The sequence below is a fragment of the Ovis aries genome, chromosome 7 (assembly GCF_016772045.2).
Source record: "Ovis aries strain OAR_USU_Benz2616 breed Rambouillet chromosome 7, ARS-UI_Ramb_v3.0, whole genome shotgun sequence".
NCBI lineage: Eukaryota > Metazoa > Chordata > Mammalia > Artiodactyla > Bovidae > Ovis > Ovis aries.
This window is the reverse complement of record NC_056060.1, coordinates 9,653,073-9,672,239: the sequence shown is the minus strand read 5'-3', so window position 1 is coordinate 9,672,239 and position 19,167 is coordinate 9,653,073. Positions and strand designations below refer to the sequence as shown.

Sequence of the window (19,167 nt, the reverse complement as noted above, 5' to 3'; positions counted from 1 at the left end):
GGAAATGCTTGGAATTTAACTAGTAACTAACTTATAAAGAACCTTTTAAAGAAATCATAACTCCCCTAAGCTATTATATAACAAAAGACCTTATGAGTTCAGAATTCTTTTATGTGTGTATTTTTCTTAACTGAAACCCAAGGAGTATTATTAAGTATCTTCAAGTTTATAACTGAGCTAAAATGGTTTCTTTAGACTGAGGAGCCTTTGAGTCCCGTGCTGGCTCTCCAACCTCAGATCCAGTCTGGGTTAGTGTTGATGCTGCATCTGTTAACCTGTTATCTGGACGTGAGCTTTTACTCAGATGCTGTATTATGTTATAGTCCTACATGGCATGATTAGGGTAAACATTTTTAAACATACATAAAGCACAGGTTGGTTTTATCTGCTAGTCAGTTTCTTTTCCAGGCTTTTACATTAAGGTATGCCAGATTTCTATTTGGGGAGGTGATGAATAGACTACATAGAGAGAAGGGGTGCTTTCAAGGGACCACGTGGCAGAGGGAAAAGAGCGTGATTTGGAAGCCCTGCTTCTCTATGATACTAGGGAGACTTCTCTGCTGCTTTCATCATGTGTTAATGGACCTGCTCTCTGTCTGGAAAGGTTAGAATCTGGTGCCACACAGTCCTGGGTGTACAATAAATTCCCAACAAGTGGCAACTGTGACATTTTATGTTAGAAATTTGTTCCATTTATGTTTAATATTTCAAAGCAATGCTGAACGACATTTTGGTCTATTTTATGATCGTTCTAATGGGCTTATAATTTTCTAAGATTACCTAAAGACTTTGAGAACACCGAAAGGAATACTTGATTCTGAGATAAACTAATCATTAAAAATTCTTCTTCTATTTTCTGTGTTAGAGTTTTAATGACCCTTTTTCCATTTCTCCAGTCATTGACATCCTAGTGAATTTAGCTTTAAAAGAAGTTAGCAGAGTAAGCGAAAAGGATACAAAGTGCTGCCAGGATAGAGTCCTCAGTTATAATTTTCTGTGTCATCCTATAATTCATTTCTGGATTGTCTGGGCCTCTTGTGCTTGTTTATAAAATACCTTCAGCAGGTTGTGAAGGATGTCATAAAGCGTGTGTTCATGGACCTTCCTCACCGTCCTCTTAGCTTTTCTAGTTCTCCAGTGGTTTGGATCTTGTGTTAGCGCATCAGTGTTCTTAGGAAGGGGTGGCTTCTTTGTAATAACAAGCAAAACTTTATATGCATCCTGGGGACCTATATTTGAAACATCACATATTTTAATGAGATATAAAATTGCATGGTAAGTCTTCCTTGTGTGTTTAAAATAAAAAGTAATTCTGTGTTCGATTTGTTTCTCCAGGTGGCATTTTTCTGAAGTTGCTCATTGAGACTTCTCAGCATTTCTACAGATATAATAGGTGAGTCAATGAAATCAGATGCCCTTTCCAGGTGGGTAGCAACTTACTTCTTGAAAGAGGTACAGTGTTTCAAACTTTTGGGCCCTAGTTTTTTTTATTTTTGTTTTTTGCTAGATACACCACTTTGATGGACACACACGAATGTTGTAAAGGACTCTGTAAAGTTTCATAAATGCTATTAAGTTTAATGTTGTAAATTCCTTACTTCAGTCTGACATGGTTCGTTCTGTCACCATTTATAAACAAGTTTCAGGGCTCTTTATAATGGGAAAAGCTGGCTTTAGGTTGTCTTTCTTTTTGAGCTTCTCTGTGGACCATTCACCCTTTGTTATCATTTCTCTCTGAAAGGGGAAGAAGAGATGGCTAATTCAAATTACCCAATTGTATCACTTGAAGACAGCTTGGGTAGAGGATTTGCTTAAATAGAAGTTGAAAACAGTTGACTAACAATAAGTGATTTATTATTAACTCTATAGATTTTAACTTATAAACATCACTTTGAGAGAATATTAGTAACAATACTGAGGCTGAGTAACCTCCCACAAGATGCATTCAATGAAATCAAGACAGTGGAATAATAATCATCCTCAAAGACTTTGCTGTAGTCTGGTTCTCAGAGGGCAGATGCCTGTTCAACCTGGTCTACAGGGCAGGTCCCCGACCTCTGGGATCTAATGCCTGATGATCTGAGGTGGAGCTGATGCCATAATAATAGAAGAAAATGCACAGTAAATGTAATGCATTTGAATCATCCTGAAACTATTCCCACCCCCATACCTACCTTGGTGCATGGAAAAATTGTCTTCCATGAAACTGGTCCCTGGTGCCAGAAAGGTTGGAGACTGCTGCTCAAGGGTCCTTGCTCTTGTTATGAACTTCCGGGTGGGACTCAGGCCGAGGAGCCAGTGCTTGGTATGTATATGGGACTGACTGACACCCTGCCCAGGAGGGTCCACTGTGTGCAGGGGATTTGCGGAGTATTTTCACAGATATCATCTCATTTGTGGAAAGGTTATCTTTTTAGTTTTCTTGATTCTGGAGAAGGAAAAATTGCTGTTAATATCATGAATTGAAGTACTGATTTCTCAAATGTTCTTAAAACTGCCCTAAGGACTGCTGGTTGGGTTAGCTGGGGGAGCTTGGCTTGTTTTTCTGGTTCTTTGTTTCTTTAATGGAAACTGTAAGCTCTGATGAGTTACAGAATTATTTGAGAAAAGTTCCTGCTCATGGGAAAGCCAGGGCTGACCCAAGACAGGTGGGTGTCCTGTTGGCATTTTATCAAGCTGATAATCTTTAAATACCTGCTCTGTGTTTATTTGGTGGGGGTGGGAGAAACTGTCTATTAACAAAGACTACTAATGAAAAATACATACTTCTCCCTGAATGTTGAAAATAAGGGATTTATTACCTGTGCTGTTCTGAACCAGGTGTTCTGAAACCTGTTTAAAAGTTGGGTGATAGTAACTGTGTGCCATGCACCGCTCAGGTCCAGGTTTGCAGAGGCCTGCCAGCCAGGTGACATGGAGTTGGTGTGGGGCCTGCTTTTCCTCATGTGGCTCTGCGAGGGGAATATTCTCAGCAGAGACAGGCCTGTGCCGCTGAGGAGTGTTTATTTCCACTCAGAGGCACTGTCTCCTTGAGTGAAAACAGGTCTGGTTGCCATTTTGCCCATTATGTAAGGAGTCGAGTGTACCCCCAACTTAAGTGGCTCCGTGTTTCCGAGGTATTCCAATGATGATTTAAGACCCCTCTGTGAGTTGTCACTCTGGATCAGTGCCAGGCTGGCCTGTTCAGTCCAGCTCTGGGGAAAAGCCAATTCCATTCTGCCAGTGCCTTCAACAGCTAAGTTATGTATGCCCTTGAATTCCCCATCTCTGAAGATTTAACCAGATAAAACCAACCTGCTGTGTACCTCTCTTTTTGTTTTTTGAATTATGGATTCATCCTGTATAAATATATAAAATATTACCAAATCGGGGACATAAGAACAACCACTCTGATTAACAGCATCTGAATTACAAAGAAATCTGATCCTGCCTTCTGTTACCTATAATGACTCATGTTACATCAGCTTGGTGGAAGGTTCCTCTGAAGCAGAGAGAGTCTTTGTGGTTTGGGGAGAGCCTTGACATCAGGAGGCCCTAGGCTGAGACTCTACCTTGGCTGGACATAGATCTGGCTTAAAATTCCAACTGTGGTGCAAGCTGGCCATGTGACCGAAGACAGGCTTCTTTACCTGATGGAACTCTCATCTCTTCATGTGTGGAAGATTGAGCGCAGCAAAGATGGCAGTGTGTGTGGGTACACAGTAGATGGCAAGTACCCTGTGCCTGGCTCCTAATACCAGATGTCTTGGATGGAGGGTGGGGAGGTCAGCTCTGCCAGAGAGCTCCCGTGCCTCACTGGTAGAGTGAAAGCTGATCCCCACTCTCTTCTGCCCTGCCTACTCCAGGACAATTATGCAGAGCCTTTGTAAAGTAGGAACTCAGGGTATATGGTTGGAATGAGGGGGTTTCTAATGGCAGGCTTTTTTTTTTTTTTTTTTCAATCTAGTCAGAATTTCTGAGCTTGAATCCTAGATCTGCACTTTATCATTAGGTATATGACCTTGAATAAATTATTAACACCCTCTCTGGCTCTCATAGGACTGCTGTGAGATTAAATGATTGTGTGTAGAGCAGGATGTACGGAACGAGTACCTAGTGAATCTCAAGAAATGTGCCAATAACTTTGCCGGGATCCTTTTAGAAGGGAGGCAGCAAGGCCGACTCAGAAGACTACCCATGGTTTTAAAATGTCTCCAGTTTGAACCTCAGCTTCTTGGACTGCCTTTTCCATCATGCAAGGCTAGTCTAGACCAGGGAGGATCATCTTTGTCATGAATAGACTGAGAGTGACTGCATCCTGCCATGTGATACTCACTCGCTCAGAAGCAGGGAGCGTTGGGATTTGTTCTTCCTGGATTTTCTTCACAAGTAAACAGGTCTTTCCTCGTCCAGGGGAATTCTTACTAGAACTGACCAGATAAGCAAAGAGAAAGTTCTAGACCTGTATTGGCCAGTGTGGTGGCCGCATCTGGCTGTTGAGCCATTTGAAATATGGCTACTGTTGACTGAGGCACTGAATTTTTCATTTTATTTCATTTCCGTTCTTTTACTATTTAGAACTGATATTCAGTTATTGGTAAGCTTTTATGTATTTGTGGGAACAACTTGGGTGTCTGCTTTTCAACTGTGAATTTTACAAATCTAGATTAAGTGCTTCTGAGGAAAATTTAGTGCCTGAGCTGAGATGTGCTGTAAGTGCAAAATATATATTTTGAAGTATTAGAAAAAAATATGTCAGCATTTTAATACTTTTATATCGATTAGATATGAAAATGATAATATTTTGTTTATCTTGAGTTAATATTATTGCAGTTAATTCCTTTTTTTTTAACATTGCACCTAAAATTTCAAAATAATGTACGGCGTGCTCACATAATTCCATCGGACAACGCTGCTCCAGATGATCCTTGAAAGAACTGGATAATTTCTCATTTATTAAGTGAAGTACAGGGTTTTCCAATAGACTGCAGATTATGAAAGTGGCTTTTTTTTCTTCTTCTTCTTATTCTAAGATATTGTTTATAGTCTACCAAGTAACAAGCTTAGAGGAATTTTTTTAAATACTTAAAATTGGAAAGAAAAAACAAGGCGCCTAGCAGATGTGTTATCTGTACCTTATGTGATACAGGCTGAGGCTCTGTGTAGACGTCTTGGCTGTAGTCTTTCCCCTCCGCCTTCTTAAGAAATGAGGTAGGGAGACACAGCCACCTGCCAGAATATGAACCCAAACGCTGTTTTTCAGCTAAATATTCTCCTTCGTGGATGATTGTTGGCTCTACGCATGATGCTGATACCTTGTTCCCTGGGTCACATTTGGTCGTGCCCCAGGTCAGTTTAGGAACTGTCGTCCGGGAGGAGTCTGTGGCTTTCAGTTACCTGTAGCGAACAGCACTCTCTCCTCACTGCTGTCATTGAGTTGCTTGGTCGTGTCCAGCTCTTTGCGGCCCCATGGACCATAGACCACCAGGCTTCTCTGTCTGTGGGATTCTCTAGGCAAGAATACTGGAGTGGGTTCAATTCAGTTCAGTCACTCAGTCGTGTCCGACTCTTTGCAACCCCATGGACAGTGGACTGCAGCATGCCAGGCCTCCCTGTCCATCACCAACTCCTGGAGTCCACCCAAACTCATGTCCATTGAGTTGGTGATGCCATCCAACCATCTCATCCTCCGTTGTCCCCTTCTCCTCCTGCCCTCAATCTTTCCCAGCATCAGGGTCTTTTCAAATGAGCCAGCTCTTCACATCAGGTGGCCAGAGTATTGGAGTTTCAGCTTCAGCATCAGTCCTTCCAATGAACACCCAGGATTGATCTCCTTTAGGATGGACTGGTTGCATTTCCTTGCAGTCCAAGGGACTCTCAAGACTCTTCTCCAACACCACAGTTCAAAAGTATCAATTCTTCGGCGCTTAGATTTCTTTATAGTCCAGCTCTCACATCCATACATGACTACTGGAAAAACCATAGCCTTGACTAGATGGGCCTTTGTTGACAAAGTAATGTCTCTGCTTTTTATATGCTATCTAGATTGGTCATAATTTTCCTTCCAAAGAGTAAGCATCTTTCAATTTCATGGCTGCAGTCATCATCTGCAGTGATTTTGGAGCCCCCAAAAATAGTCTCTCACTGTTTCCACTGTTTCCCTGTCTATTTGCCATGAAGTGATGGGACCAGATGCCATGATCTTAGTTTCCTGAATGTTGAGCTTTAAGCCAACTTTTTCACTCTCCTCTTTCACTTTCATCAAGAGGCTCTTTAGTTATTCTTCACTTTCTGCCATAAGGGTGATGTCATCTGCCTATCTGAGGTTATTGACATTTCTCCTGGCAATCTTGATTCCAGCTTGTGCTTCATCCAGCCCAGCGTTTCTCATGATGTACTTTGCATATAAGTTAAATAAGCAGGGTGAAAATATATAGCTTTGACATACTCCTTTTCCTATTTGGAACCAGTCTGTTGTTCCATGACCAGATCTAACTGTTGCTTCCTGACCTGTATACAGGTTTCTCAAGAGGCAGGTCAGGTGGTCTGGAATTCCCAACTTTTTCAGAATTTTCCACATTTTATTGTGATCCACACAGTCAAAGGCTTTGGCATAGTCAATAGAGCAGAAATAGATGTTTTTCTGGAACTCTCTTGCTTTTTCGATGATCCAGCGGATGTTGGCAATTTGATCTCTGGTTCCTCTGCCTTTTCTAAAACCAGCTTGAACATCTGGAATTTCCTGGTTTACGTATTGCTGAAGCCTGGCTTGGAGAATTTTGAGCATTACTTTACTAGCGTGTGAGATGAGTGCAAGTGGAGTGGGTAGCCATTTCCTTTTCCAGGGGGTCTTCCCAATCCATGGATCGAACCTGAGTCTCCTGCTTGGCAGGCAGATTCTTTACCACTGAGCCCCCTGGGAAGCCCTGAAACATTCTAAATAAGCAGATAAAGTGATTGCCTCACTTACTGGACATCTCTAAACCTGAATGTTTAATTCTGTTTCTGTACCAGTTTAAGAGGTTTCTAAAAGGCATTTTTCTCGCTTATTCAATAAAGTAATAGACATAAATAGGAATTTGAAAGAAATGAATGAAAGCATTCCAACACAAACGTTAGATAGTTTCAACAAACATTTAGCCAGGAACTATGTCAGAAGCTTAACTGTCCTGGTCCTGTAGCACCAGAAATAGAAAGGGAGTGAGTGCTGGCTTGAAGTTTAGTTGTACTAGTTTTGCATGAAACATGAGAAGATAGTGCCATTAAAGTGATCAATACTCTGTCTCACGTTTATGCTCTTGGTGACACTGAAGTGTATTCTAAGAGGCGGGGGAGGAGGGTGTTAGATTCAGAGTCGTACTGGTCCGGGTTTGAGCCCCGGCTGTGTCACAGTGGGACAGGACTGGGGTTTCCAAACTTCCCTGATCATGTCCCTGTGTAGTCAGTGCCGACGACACCAGCCACTTTGCTTGTTAAAGTCTTTCCATTGTATTTACTTGATCTGTGACGCCAGCACCCGTCTGGTTAATACACACAGCGAGTACCTTGCTGTCTTCATACTTTGCCAGACTAAAGAAGTGAAGGAGAGTTTACTGTCCAGTACTGTAAACTCTCTCCAAGAATTAAGCAGGATTGATATTTATATATTAGATAGAAACCATTATCAAATTTTGTGAAGAATTGTCAGCTAAAGAAAGGTAGCTTTTCCTTGCAGAGGTTAACTGTTATGACATTGAGGTTTTTAAATTCCAATATTAGAATATATTAAGAGAATGCATTTCTGCCAGCAGCTCACAAACAGTTAATAGACAAGGAAAAGACTTAGTGAGAGAGGCTATAATAAGCCTTCTCTTCTTACTGAGGGTAGATTGGACATAATGTATGCTTTCTGAATAGAAAGTGATAAAGTATAAATAGACACTGGTTTGCAAGATTTAACAAAAGTAAATCAAAGTAATTAAATGCACTGAAGACTTAAACTGAGTGAAGTTCTTTCTCTATTTCTGTTACTCGCATGTTGACAAATTGTCTTTTTTTTTCCGGTAAGAAGTCTGGCTGTAGACAGCATGTGTGTCTGAAGAAGAGTCCTAAGCATTCTTCCCAGCAGGAAAGAATTCTTCCCTTTCTATGAAAAGCGGCTTCGCTGGGTAGACTATGAACCTCCTGAGGGCTAGTCTGAGTCTTTCATTGCTCTCTCTGTGCCCAGTACAATGTCTGATGCATGCTAGGTGCCAAGTGAGTGTTTGTTGGATGGGTGGAGGATAAATGATGGTTAGACTGTAGCGCTGATTCTGTGACATTCTCTGAAGGGAACTCTACTTCAGTACATTAGAGATGGCCCAGCACAGTGCCTGACACATGTTATGTACACAGTAAATGTTGGTGAAATGGAGGTATAATTGTGGGCCTAAGTATAGCTTCTAGTTTATAAAGGACTTTTGGAATATGACCTGTGTTTTTAAATATGTTTGTTTAATAATATGCTCATTACACAAAGTAGGGAATAATCCTTACTCTAGAAACAAAGAGTATAAATCACATAGGAAACAATAACTTTGACTACATTAAAAATGATGAACTTTATCAAAAGGCTATACAGAGAGTGAAAAGATAAAATATCTAACCCACTCATAAATTTACAAAGGAGACTATGTAAGGAAAGCCTGTGAATTAATAAGGAGGATAGGCTGACAAATGAAACAAAAATCCAGGAGTAGAGAAGGATGGTGAAATACTTCAACAGACACTTCATGAAGAGGAACCACAAGAAACCAGTAAAATGAAAATTTGCTCAACCTCGTGAGGAGTGCGAATACAAACCCCTCCATGAGACACAAACTCACTACCTGATAAGCAAAAAATTTTAAGTCTGATAATGGCAAGTCCTGATGAGCGTGTGGAACACCATGAACTCTCAGATACCAGTGGTGAGAATCAAATTATATTCACCCACTTTGTTGTTTGACTTTTACTGTTCTTTTTTTTTTTTAACTGAAAAAAAGTTGGCGTGCAGTATCTTGTTAGTTTCATGTAAACATCATGGTGGACCGCATTTTAAATACATTATGAGATGATCACCATGGCAAGTTCAGTAACCATCTGAATATAACCCATTTATGATTTGGGGAGCCAGGAAAGTTCTTTTAAGCAGAGAGGTGAGGTTGAACATTGAGAAGGCACCATGAGGGACTTCCTTGCTGGTCCACTGGTTAAGAATCCCCTTTGCAATGCAGGGGATCCCTGATGGGGGAACTAAGATCTCACATGCTGAGGAGCAACTAAGCCAGCTGTAGCTAAGTGATGAAGCACAGTCTGGAGGGTTGCGGGGGTGGAGGGAAGGGGAATGAGATTAGCTCTGGGCAGAGACTAGGCAACTCTGTGGCACAGAGAGGGTGGGGCTGCCATGGCTAAGAATGAAGTATTTACATGGAATAGATGTTAAGAGAATTCTCACAGGGTGGCTTCAGTTCTTTTGAGAAGTAGGAAGTTCATCTGCCCTGAGGAGAGGAGGTGAAGCCAGGGGTTAAAAGGAAGTGGAAAGGAACTCTTCTCTGTGCTGATGTGGCCGTCTTCCTGTGAATTCTGGTTCTTTGTCTGATGGATTATTCTACAGGGAATTCTGGTTCTCCACCTGATGGAACTGGTCCACAAGGACAATAAAGGTCTCACGTTAGTAGACATACAGTTTTTTTAAAACTTTTTATTTTATATTGGAGTATAGTTGGTAAATAATGTGATATTTTCAGGCAGACAGCAGAGGGACTCAGCCATACAATATAAACATAGAGTTTTGTTGATCAAGTGTCTAAGTCTATGAAAAAGGCTATTTGCAAATCCTCTAGTAAGTTGTTTTAGTTCCAACAGTACCTCTCTTGTCTGTTCTGTATCCAAGAAGAAATATCCCATCCTTATGCAGAAAGCTTTTCTACTTTAATGATCCACTCTTTAAATTGTTCCTTGAAAGGAAGGAGATGAACTGGCCTCAGGTGAATGAACATACTCTGGGATAGTGCAGACGCGTCTTCCTCATTGTCACTGTAAAATATTATGCAGCTTGTTAATACAGGTAAATAGTAGCCACACGCATTTTATGTATTTATTTTTATCATTTCCCATGTTAAGCCACAGCAGTCCATTCTTCCCACTGAAGAATGCAGTAACACAGCTCTGAAGTTCCAAGATGCTGCTCCCATAAGCACCCTCTCCACTCTCTGAAATTTTGTCATGATTTTCTCACAAAAGCTGACTTCTTCTGAATTAAATATTGATTTAATCTACAGTTCATTTTGGGTTGATTCAGTAACCAAAGCCAAGTGTTTGTGCTCTTTTTTCTCTCTTGGGCTCGCATGCTATTGGGGACTGCTAGTCATCCAGTGGACCTGTCCTTAGAGACACCAGCATCTCCTGAGCCACGGGCAGCATGTCACCAGATGGCATAGGGCCGGGGGGCCAGGCAACCTGGAAAGGTGGGACTGGCCCCGATCTCTGTATCTCGTGTTACCAGCCCAGGGCAGCCTGTGAAAAAGTCTTCATTGGCAACCTCAGGTGGACTTGGAAATGTACCTGATTTGGGTCCAAATTATACTATTTGCACAGCCAAGTTGTGTTAGGAAATGGACACTTCCTGTCATTAACTCACAGGTCATGAAGGCAAATATGACTGCAAATCCACTTTGGAAATCTAGTGTGGCTAATCTGAAAGAGCCGACTTCTCTCTTGTTGGTGCAGTGCCTCGTTTCTCTCTCCTTGCTTCTTTCTCAAGCTACATTTCCTATTCAGTTGACAGTCCATTCAGTCCATTTTTCTTCTACTATTCATGGAGTGACTGTGGGTTGGAAAGACACAGACCACTGGTGTGATGACCAACTGCGGTCACGGACTCCTCGTCACTGTTCAAGGTCAGCGTAGCCCATTTAGTGGCCGCTTATACCCCACATCGGGCTTCCCCGGTGGCTCAGTGGTAAAGAATCTGTCTGCCAGTGCAGGAGATATGAGAGATTCAGGTTTGATCCTCTGGAGAAGGAAACCCGCTCCAGTATTCTTGCCTGGGAAATCTCTTGGACAGAGGAGCCTGGCAGGCTATAGTCCATGGGGTTGCAAAGAGTTGCACACAACTGAGCAAATAACACGCCTTCCCTGGTGGCTCAGCTGGCAAAGAATCCGCCTGCAATGCGGGAGACCTGGGTTTGATCCCTGGGGTGGGAAGGTCCCCTGGTGAAGGGAACGGCTACCCACTCCAGTATTGTGGCCTGGAGAATTCCATGGACTGTATAGTCCATGGGTTCACACAGAGTCGGACATGAGCGACTAATACTTGGTACAGAGAAAGTCACTTGGGCAAAATGAGTTACATTTTTACCTAGCTGCTCTGATAGTCTGTTTTATGCTTGTATTAATATGTTTATATCATATGCACAACTCAAAGCAAAGATGGGTTTTATCTGCTTGAAGGTCACATCCCAGTCTTTCTTGTGCTTTTGAACACTGGTGTACTCTTGAAGCCAAGCAATAGCCTTAATATACATAACTCTTTTTTTTTTTTAAAGGGAAACTTTGTATTTTATATTGGAGTATAGCCAGTTAACAGTATTGTGATATTAATAGTTTCAGGTGGACAGCCAAGGGACTCAGCCATCTTATGCCCTTGTGGTTGGACTAGAATTGCCAGAGAATGTTTATATGTGTTTTTCTCCTGATTATCAGAATAATCCACATTCATACAGCAAAGTATAAGCAAGAAGGGAAAAAACCCCAGTTCCCCTGGGTGTCTCCACTGCCAGTGTAAAGGCCAAGTTTTCTTTTTGTGCATTCTTTTCTTCACATAACTGAACACTTACTCTGCATACAACTTTATATTCAGTTACTTTTTTGTTTAATATTATGAGCATTTCCCCATATCATAAAAAGTTTGTCTACAATTTCAATGGTTGAATATTCTGTCTTAGGGTATATATTTAAATCATTTTAATCTTTTGTTTTTGACAATCAAGGCATTTTCTGTTTTTTGAAGGTGTTGATTATCCTTTTAGAGACATAAGTTCAGTTTGTAAAATCTATCCAGGAAAGTTGGGCTCTCATTGGCATTATAAGAGAGTAATTACCTTGGCACACCCTAGAGGTGATCAGATCTTTAAATCTTGCCGCTTTGGGAATTGAGAATGGTATGTCATTTCAAATTTTACTGTTTTTACTACCAATAAAATTGATTGTTTTTCGTAAGTAGAAGAGTTTTTTTTCTCTCTCTCTGCCTTTTGTGATTGTTCACTTATGGTTCTTTTCAGGTCAAATTGTCATTTATGACAGTTGGGACATCTGTAATTTTTTTCCATTTTCCTAGAAGGATATATTGGAATGCGTAACTTTGAGTCTAGTGTCTTCTCACTAATAGTGTTAGCTGCTTAAGTCGTGTCCAACTCTTTGAGATCCTGTGGACTATAGCCTGCCAGGTTCTTCTGCCCATGGGATTTCCCAGACAAGAATACTGGAATGAGTAGCCATTCCCTTCTCCAGAAGATCTTCCCAACCCAGCGATCAAACCCAAATCTCTTACATTGCAGGCAGACTCTGCAGGCAGACTCTTTACCCTCTGAGACACCAGGGAAGCCTGTTAACTGCACACAAAATTGGCCATATTTGAGGGGAAATCAAGTGTGGAAGTGTCAAAGAGAGTACACTCCGGGGTAGTGATGTGGCTTGTCAGTTGTGACAGTCAGCATCCGGAAGCAGCTCTACGTAGTGAGCACGTGTCTCCCCCAGCCCCCAGGCCTGTGGCCACCACACTGCGCCCAGTCCAGGCAGCCCTGGAATAATGCCTGTTGACAGAGCAATAATGAACACACAGTATGTTGGCCCATGAGGCTTACCTGCTCTGTGTCTGCTCATGCTGCTTCTCAGGCTCTTTGACTGACTTTTCCTGCTTGCTCCTTAGGTCTGTTTGCAGGCAGTCTTTGACCCCTTTCTCTCCTGCATCTTCCTGCAGTCTCCAAATTCTCTAGCCTGCTCCATGCCTTTAGCCACAGTCCACAGGCCAAACCTCCCCAGTCCAAACCCCTCTTCCAGGCTGCAGACCCATGTAGCCTCCTGCCTGTGGGGGGTCTCCCCCTGGTGTGAGTTTCCTCTGTAAATTGAGGGATAATTGCTTTACAGTTTTGTGTTAGTTTCTGTTGTTCAACAGTATGAATCAGCTTTAAGTATGCATATATCCCCCCCCCTCCCCACTCCTTTGAGCCTCCTTCCCACCCTCTCCTATCCTCCCCTCTCGGTTGTCGCAGAGCACCAGGCTGAGCTCCCTGTGTTAAGACAGCAGGTTCCCATTAGCTATCTATTTTATAAATGATAGTCTGTATATGTCCATTCAAAGTCACTCAGTCGTGTCTGACTCTTTGCACCCCCATGGACTGTATAGTTCCTGGAATTCTCCAGGCCAGAATGCTGGAGTGGGTGGCCTTTCTCTTCTCCAGGGGATCTTCCCAACCCAGGGATCGAATCTAGGTCTCCCACATTGCAGGCAGATTCTTTACCAGCTGAGCCACAAGGGAAGCTCTACAATACTGGAGTGGGTAGCCTATCCCTTCTCCAGCGGATCTTCCCAACTCAGGAATCGAACCGGGGTCTCCTGCATTGCAGGGGGATTCTTTACCCACTGAGCTACCAGGGAAGAAGCTCCTGTATTTGTCCACGCTACTGTCAATTCATCCTGCCCTCTCCTTCCCCCACTGCATCCACAAGCTCACTCTCTGCACCTGTATCTGTATCCCTTTCCTGCATCAGGACCATGTTAGGAACCCTGCTGCTTCACTGGCACTTCTAATGCAGTGTGCCCCCAAGTGGACCTGTTCCCTTTCCCTGACTGGCCCTATCCCTGGATTCTCTCTTTGGGTACAAAGACCTCCACTTCATCCCCCATGCCAGACACCTGGGAGCATCTTGAGACCCTGCTTTTCCCTCACTGACAACACTCCATGGGTTACATGAGATTCCAATTCCTGCTGCCTCCTCCCTATCCTTCTTCTGGACCCCTCTTACCCTGCCCTAGCTGAGATTTCATGCTGTGAATGAATGATATATGCTTTCTCAGTTAGAGACAGTCTTTAAAAATAAATAAGTCAGGTTTTTAAAAAAATAAGATTGATGTTTTTCAGGGCATAGCATTGTAACAGAATATTTACTCTTTGTATGAAGTAAATCATCCTCCATTAATTTATCTTTTATAGAAATGTGAATTCTTCACCTACCTGCTTGGCTTAAAGCAAACTACACTTTGAATAATGTCTAACACATATTAGTCAAGTGAGAGGCCCTGGGCATTATTCTCTAAATAAAGTGTTTTTGACTTGAGGGTTTGACATTTTTTCTTTGGGTCTTAATTATTTCCATATTCCATGTGTATTATTTTCCTGTAATATTGGAATTATCCTTTTTAGCTAGCTTTTCGACTTCACCTCCCAGGCAAGAAATACAGTTATTTTAATAAGATTCTTTGAGGGAGTAAAATTAATATTTTGGAGAATGAAAATAATGGTGAGTTATCTCCCAAAGATTGAAAGACTGTTACAATAGCAAAATATCCTTACCCAGGGGTAGTTTTTTTTTTCAGGGTTTATTGAAAATATGGTGCTGGGAAGAATAAAAGGAAATTTAATACCATGGAATCTGGAAACAACCACTGAAATCCAATCTTTTGAACACATATGATACACTAATTCCCAGAGATTTAAGACAGCTCCATTTGCTTCCCGAGGCTGTCAGGCTCCTTATGACCAAGACACGGAAATGTTCTTCAGCACGAATATGCCATGATGATATTTTATTTACTGTGAATATTGACCATACATGAATATGGGATGTCCTGGGGTTCTGCCTTCCCTTGTCAATATCAGGTTGCCTCCTTGTTGGTACTTTTCCTTAGGTCTGGTTCCCCCAGTACAGATCCTGAGACAAAGATTTAAACACAAGTAGGCTACCTTGGAGCTTATCCTGAAAAGCATTTTTAGTGGACTAGGCACATGAGGCGGGGAGAAGAAAGCCAAGAAGAGGGTGCTCTTGAGCACGTTGCTCAATCCCTGGTGAATTCTAAGAAACAGTCTTCAGAAACTCCCATCTGCGGGGCCGGAACACTGGCATATGTCTCCTCCAGCCCACAGGCGTCCTTGCGAGCTGCTCCCAAGGCCAGAGCTTAAGGTCCGCTTCTTGCAGGGGTCAGAGGAAAACCATCGGGGGAAGGTCCCGAGTCCTTGCTGTTTGCACGTGTGGGAGAGGGTGCTGAGGCGGGTACGACTAGGGCACCAACAGTGTGTGCTGATTTAACCTCCTTTTTGTTGTTGTTGTTGAAATAAAATTCCAGGTTCTTAGTGGGCAACGTTGTTTCATGGATGGACGAGGTTGCTTGAGACGGTCATAGACAAAGCACAGGCGGAGACTGTCAGCAGAAAGCACTTAAGTCATGTCAGTGCCTGATCGATGTCAGGGTGGATTTGAAAAATACCGGAAATTAGCTACTGTTTTTGAAATGGGGAAGGGAAGATGTAGAGGGAATCTCTGCAAGGTATCTAGATGTTGTTCCTAAAATAACATATCATGCCTTAGTCACAAAGGTTGTGATAAGCCGTTAACGGGAACAAATGGAACAGATGGATTGTCCAGGCTCCTCAGAGGGTCGTGGTTTCCTCAGTGCTAATCAGCCTACAGAATTATAGTTAGGCCCATAGGAAATTACAGTATTTTTTCCATGCACTCAGATCTGGAAGAAAACAAAACTCTGACGGAAATCTGTGGCCAGCCAAGCGTGAACGAGGCCACCTTCATTACTTGGGGAAATTCCTGGGGAAAAAAAAAGGTGGAATCCAGCGCTTAGTGGACCTTAAAAAGAATCCTCTGCTTCGTGTCCGTCTGTCCTGTTCTGTTACACAGCAGTATTGGTGGCACATCCTAACATGGAAAGTAGGTCCTAGCAGCTTCCTGGCTGTTCCGTTGGTGTCATCCAGGGGATGCAGGCACAAGGTCTTGATACCACGAGGTATCTGATTACTTAGACCTGTTTGGTGATGGTGGAGTAGCAGCGTATTCCTGCCCTGAAAGACCCCACCCCCCACCCCCACCAGTGTAGCCGTGCAACCAGCAGAGAAGTAGCTGACAAAGGAAGGAGCACTTAATCCTGCTGCTTAGGGAGGCCTCCCAGAGCCGTGGCTTTGGACTTGGCCTTAGAGATGACTCGGTTTCACCCAGGGATGTAGGAGGAGAAGGACAGCCCAGGTGGAGACCATGAGGGCGAAGGCACGGAGCCTGAAGGTGCAGAACGTGGTCAGGCAGCCAGGACTGGTTGCTGAGTGCCGTTCTGTAGGCAGGCAGAAGTCAGCCTGTGAGCATCCGTTCTGCAGGCAGGCAGAAGTCAGCCTGTGAGCATCCGTCCCCCCTGCCAGTGCCATCTCCCCTCACCAGTGTCAACAGGTGTCCCCCACGCAGTCACACCATTTCTGTCGGCCCATGTGCATGTCCCCGTCAAACATCCTGCTCTTGTGGAAGCAGCTTAGGTGCAGGATGATGGATGGAGCTTATAGAACCTGTGCGAGGTCCAAAATGCCATCAGTGCAGCCTCCTGGCAGTGAAACCTACATCTTGTGCTAAGCGGCTGGTTAGTGATCCTTGTAAGGCCTGTGAATGCCTTGTTGAAGGGGAAATTGACATGCTTCATGCAGGTGGTCAATATTATCCATAAAATATGCTGTTTATCCTTTCTTTGCCACGTCTTCTCTGTCAGCCCATCCAGCCCCAAGTGTGCCACATTTCCGAGTTCTAAACATCTAGCTATATTTACCAGTATATGGAATTAGTGGTGCTTATTTTTTCCCTGATTTCTTCCCTTTTCTCTACAGGTTGTCTCACGGGCATTAGCATGTCGGTGCTTTGGGGTATGCTCCAGGGGCACACTTGCTCTTAGAATCCTTTAGTATGTGGATTGAGGAAAGGAACAAAACAGTAAGTTGGCCTCAGGTTGTCCCTCTTATTACATTTAACAGTTTAATCCAATTAGTTGTCATTTTTGTCTCATTTCCAATGGAGTAGCTACCTGGTTGAGGGGAAAAGAACTCAATGTGGTGTCCAGGCTCTGGGGACATTTCTCAGGGTGAATTAGGAGCAAGAGCTGAAAATGATTCCCAAACACTTCACTAGGAGCCCCAGGGAAAGTCTATTGAAGACCATCCCACCGATTCTAGACTGACTGACCTCTGGCTGCTCAAGTTAAAAATTACATACAGTTCAGCCACTCTCAAAAAGGCTCTTTAAGTGGCTTTTCTACAGAATTGCCCTAAACAGTCACCTTGTTTATTTCTTAAACTGATGAGTGTCCTCATGATTCTTTTCCCTTAGGAATTTCCACTTCCTCTTTTATCACTCATAGAATGTTTTTTCCCATGGAATTCCCCATTCCTCTGTAGATTCACTTTTATTCCATCCTTTGAAACTGCATTCAGGCTTCCAGGCGATGTTTCCCTGATGATTTCAGAGCATAAGATGAAGATTTAAAAGTGTTTGATGCCAAAGAGAGAAATGTTAGGGCCTCTAGAGTCTGATTTAGTAAATTGGGCCCCGGCTGCCATGTATCTTTGGGTGAGTCATTGTCCTTTAGTGAATGAATGTTACAAGAATCGAATGTAAGAAGTGGACCTAGCAGCCAGACACACAAATCCTTCTCTCTACCCCTTGTCCATCCATATCCCCAGCACAAGAGAAAAAGCAAAATTAAATAGGATGTGTGTTCAGTCTTGTACTTAGCATCCAGTTTGCAGCATGCCTTCACTGTGCCCTGGCACGCTTCTCCTTGTGCGGGGACTGGGATGGGTCCAGTCATTGAATCTGGGGAGATTGCTCTTGTCATTTCCAAGCTGGTAAGCGCTGTCAACCTACCAGCTCTAAATCTTGATTTGACCTGGCCTTGCCTGTATAAATCTCACCCACTGTTGAGATCATCATAGTCTAATGGCCAACAGATTCATTGTTTCCATACCATAACCATCAAAAGCTGCCAAGTTTTGAGGATGGATGAGCTTTTCTTTCTGCTGGAGTAGAAAACTCTATGGGAGGGTACAGATCAGGGGCTGTACATAAGTAGAGTAGTTCTTGAGTGGTTCATTAGTTCCTTGTGGAAGACTATTGGTTATGCTGTTTTCACTGAGTTTTAGGGTTGTGGAAGTTAAGCAGCATGAACCCCAACATCCATTCTGTAGGAATCCGGGCTTTTGTCGATGCTCGAAAATACTATATCTGAAGGTGAAGACCCCAAACCTTTGTGCATCAACTTTGAGAAAAACTGTTTAGGATTAATCAAAATGATTTTGAGTGGAAGTTTCTCCATGGTTAATGACCTGAAAGATAATTGTGGTGACCTTCAGAGTTATGACCTCAACTCAGGGCTTGAGGTACTATGTGCCCCTTCCACATATTAGAGAGTATTTTGGACATGTGCCGTTTCTGGGATGTTTCAAAAGACATCAAGACAAAGTACGTTGGGCTTAATCCACCTGCCAGTGCAGGAGACATGGGTTCGATCCCTGAGCCGGGAAGATCCCTGTGCCGTGGAGCAACGAGGTCTGTGTGCCACGACTGCTGAGCCTGTACTGCAGAGCCCAGGAGCCACAGGCGCTGAGCCCTCGTGCTGCACCTCCTGGAGCCTGTGGTCATCTACAGAGGAAGCCGCTGCACCGAGAGGTCCACGTTCTGTGACTAGAGAGAGCCCAGGCAGCAGTGAAGACCCAGCACAGTCAAATAAATAAATACATAATTTTTATTTATTATTATTATTTTTAATAAATAGATAATTTTTAAAAGGCTAGTTACGCTCAACTAAAACTGTTCCCCAAATCCAGGATTCATGACCACACTTTCCAAAATGGTGTTCTAGGTTCCTTTGCTTCTGTAAATGTGTTTGTTCATTGTCAATCAACGTTAAACGGGATTTATTCTTATTGTGGGACCTCTCAGAGACTTTACCGGGTTAATGGGTACTGTGGCGTGTGGGAGAAGGTGATGGCACCCCACTCCAGTACTCTTGCCTGGAAAATCCCTTGGACGGAGGAGCATAGTAGGGTGCAGTCCATGGGGTCGCTAAGAGTCGGACACGACTGAGCGACTTCACTTTCAGTTTTCACTTTCATGCATTGGAGAAGGAAATGGCAACCCACTCCGGTGTTC

At 43.1% G+C, this 19,167-nt stretch overlaps 1 protein-coding gene across 12 annotated transcripts in view; it reads left to right on the top strand.

Annotated features, from left to right (window-relative positions):
• LHFPL2 (LHFPL tetraspan subfamily member 2) overlaps positions 1 to 19,167 on the top strand; it is a 169,829-nt gene that overhangs the window by 80,720 nt on the left and 69,942 nt on the right. For 8 of the 12 annotated variants that reach the window (XM_042252012.1, XM_042252014.1, XM_027971485.2 and 5 more), the window contains one exon: positions 1,336 to 1,393. The gene's annotated coding sequence lies outside the window, so the exon portion shown is untranslated. Of the gene's footprint in view, positions 1 to 1,335; positions 1,394 to 16,850; positions 16,954 to 19,167 lie in introns of all 12 variants that reach the window. The other 4 variants (XM_042252013.1, XM_027971487.2, XM_042252008.1 and 1 more) reach the window with 1 other exon arrangement.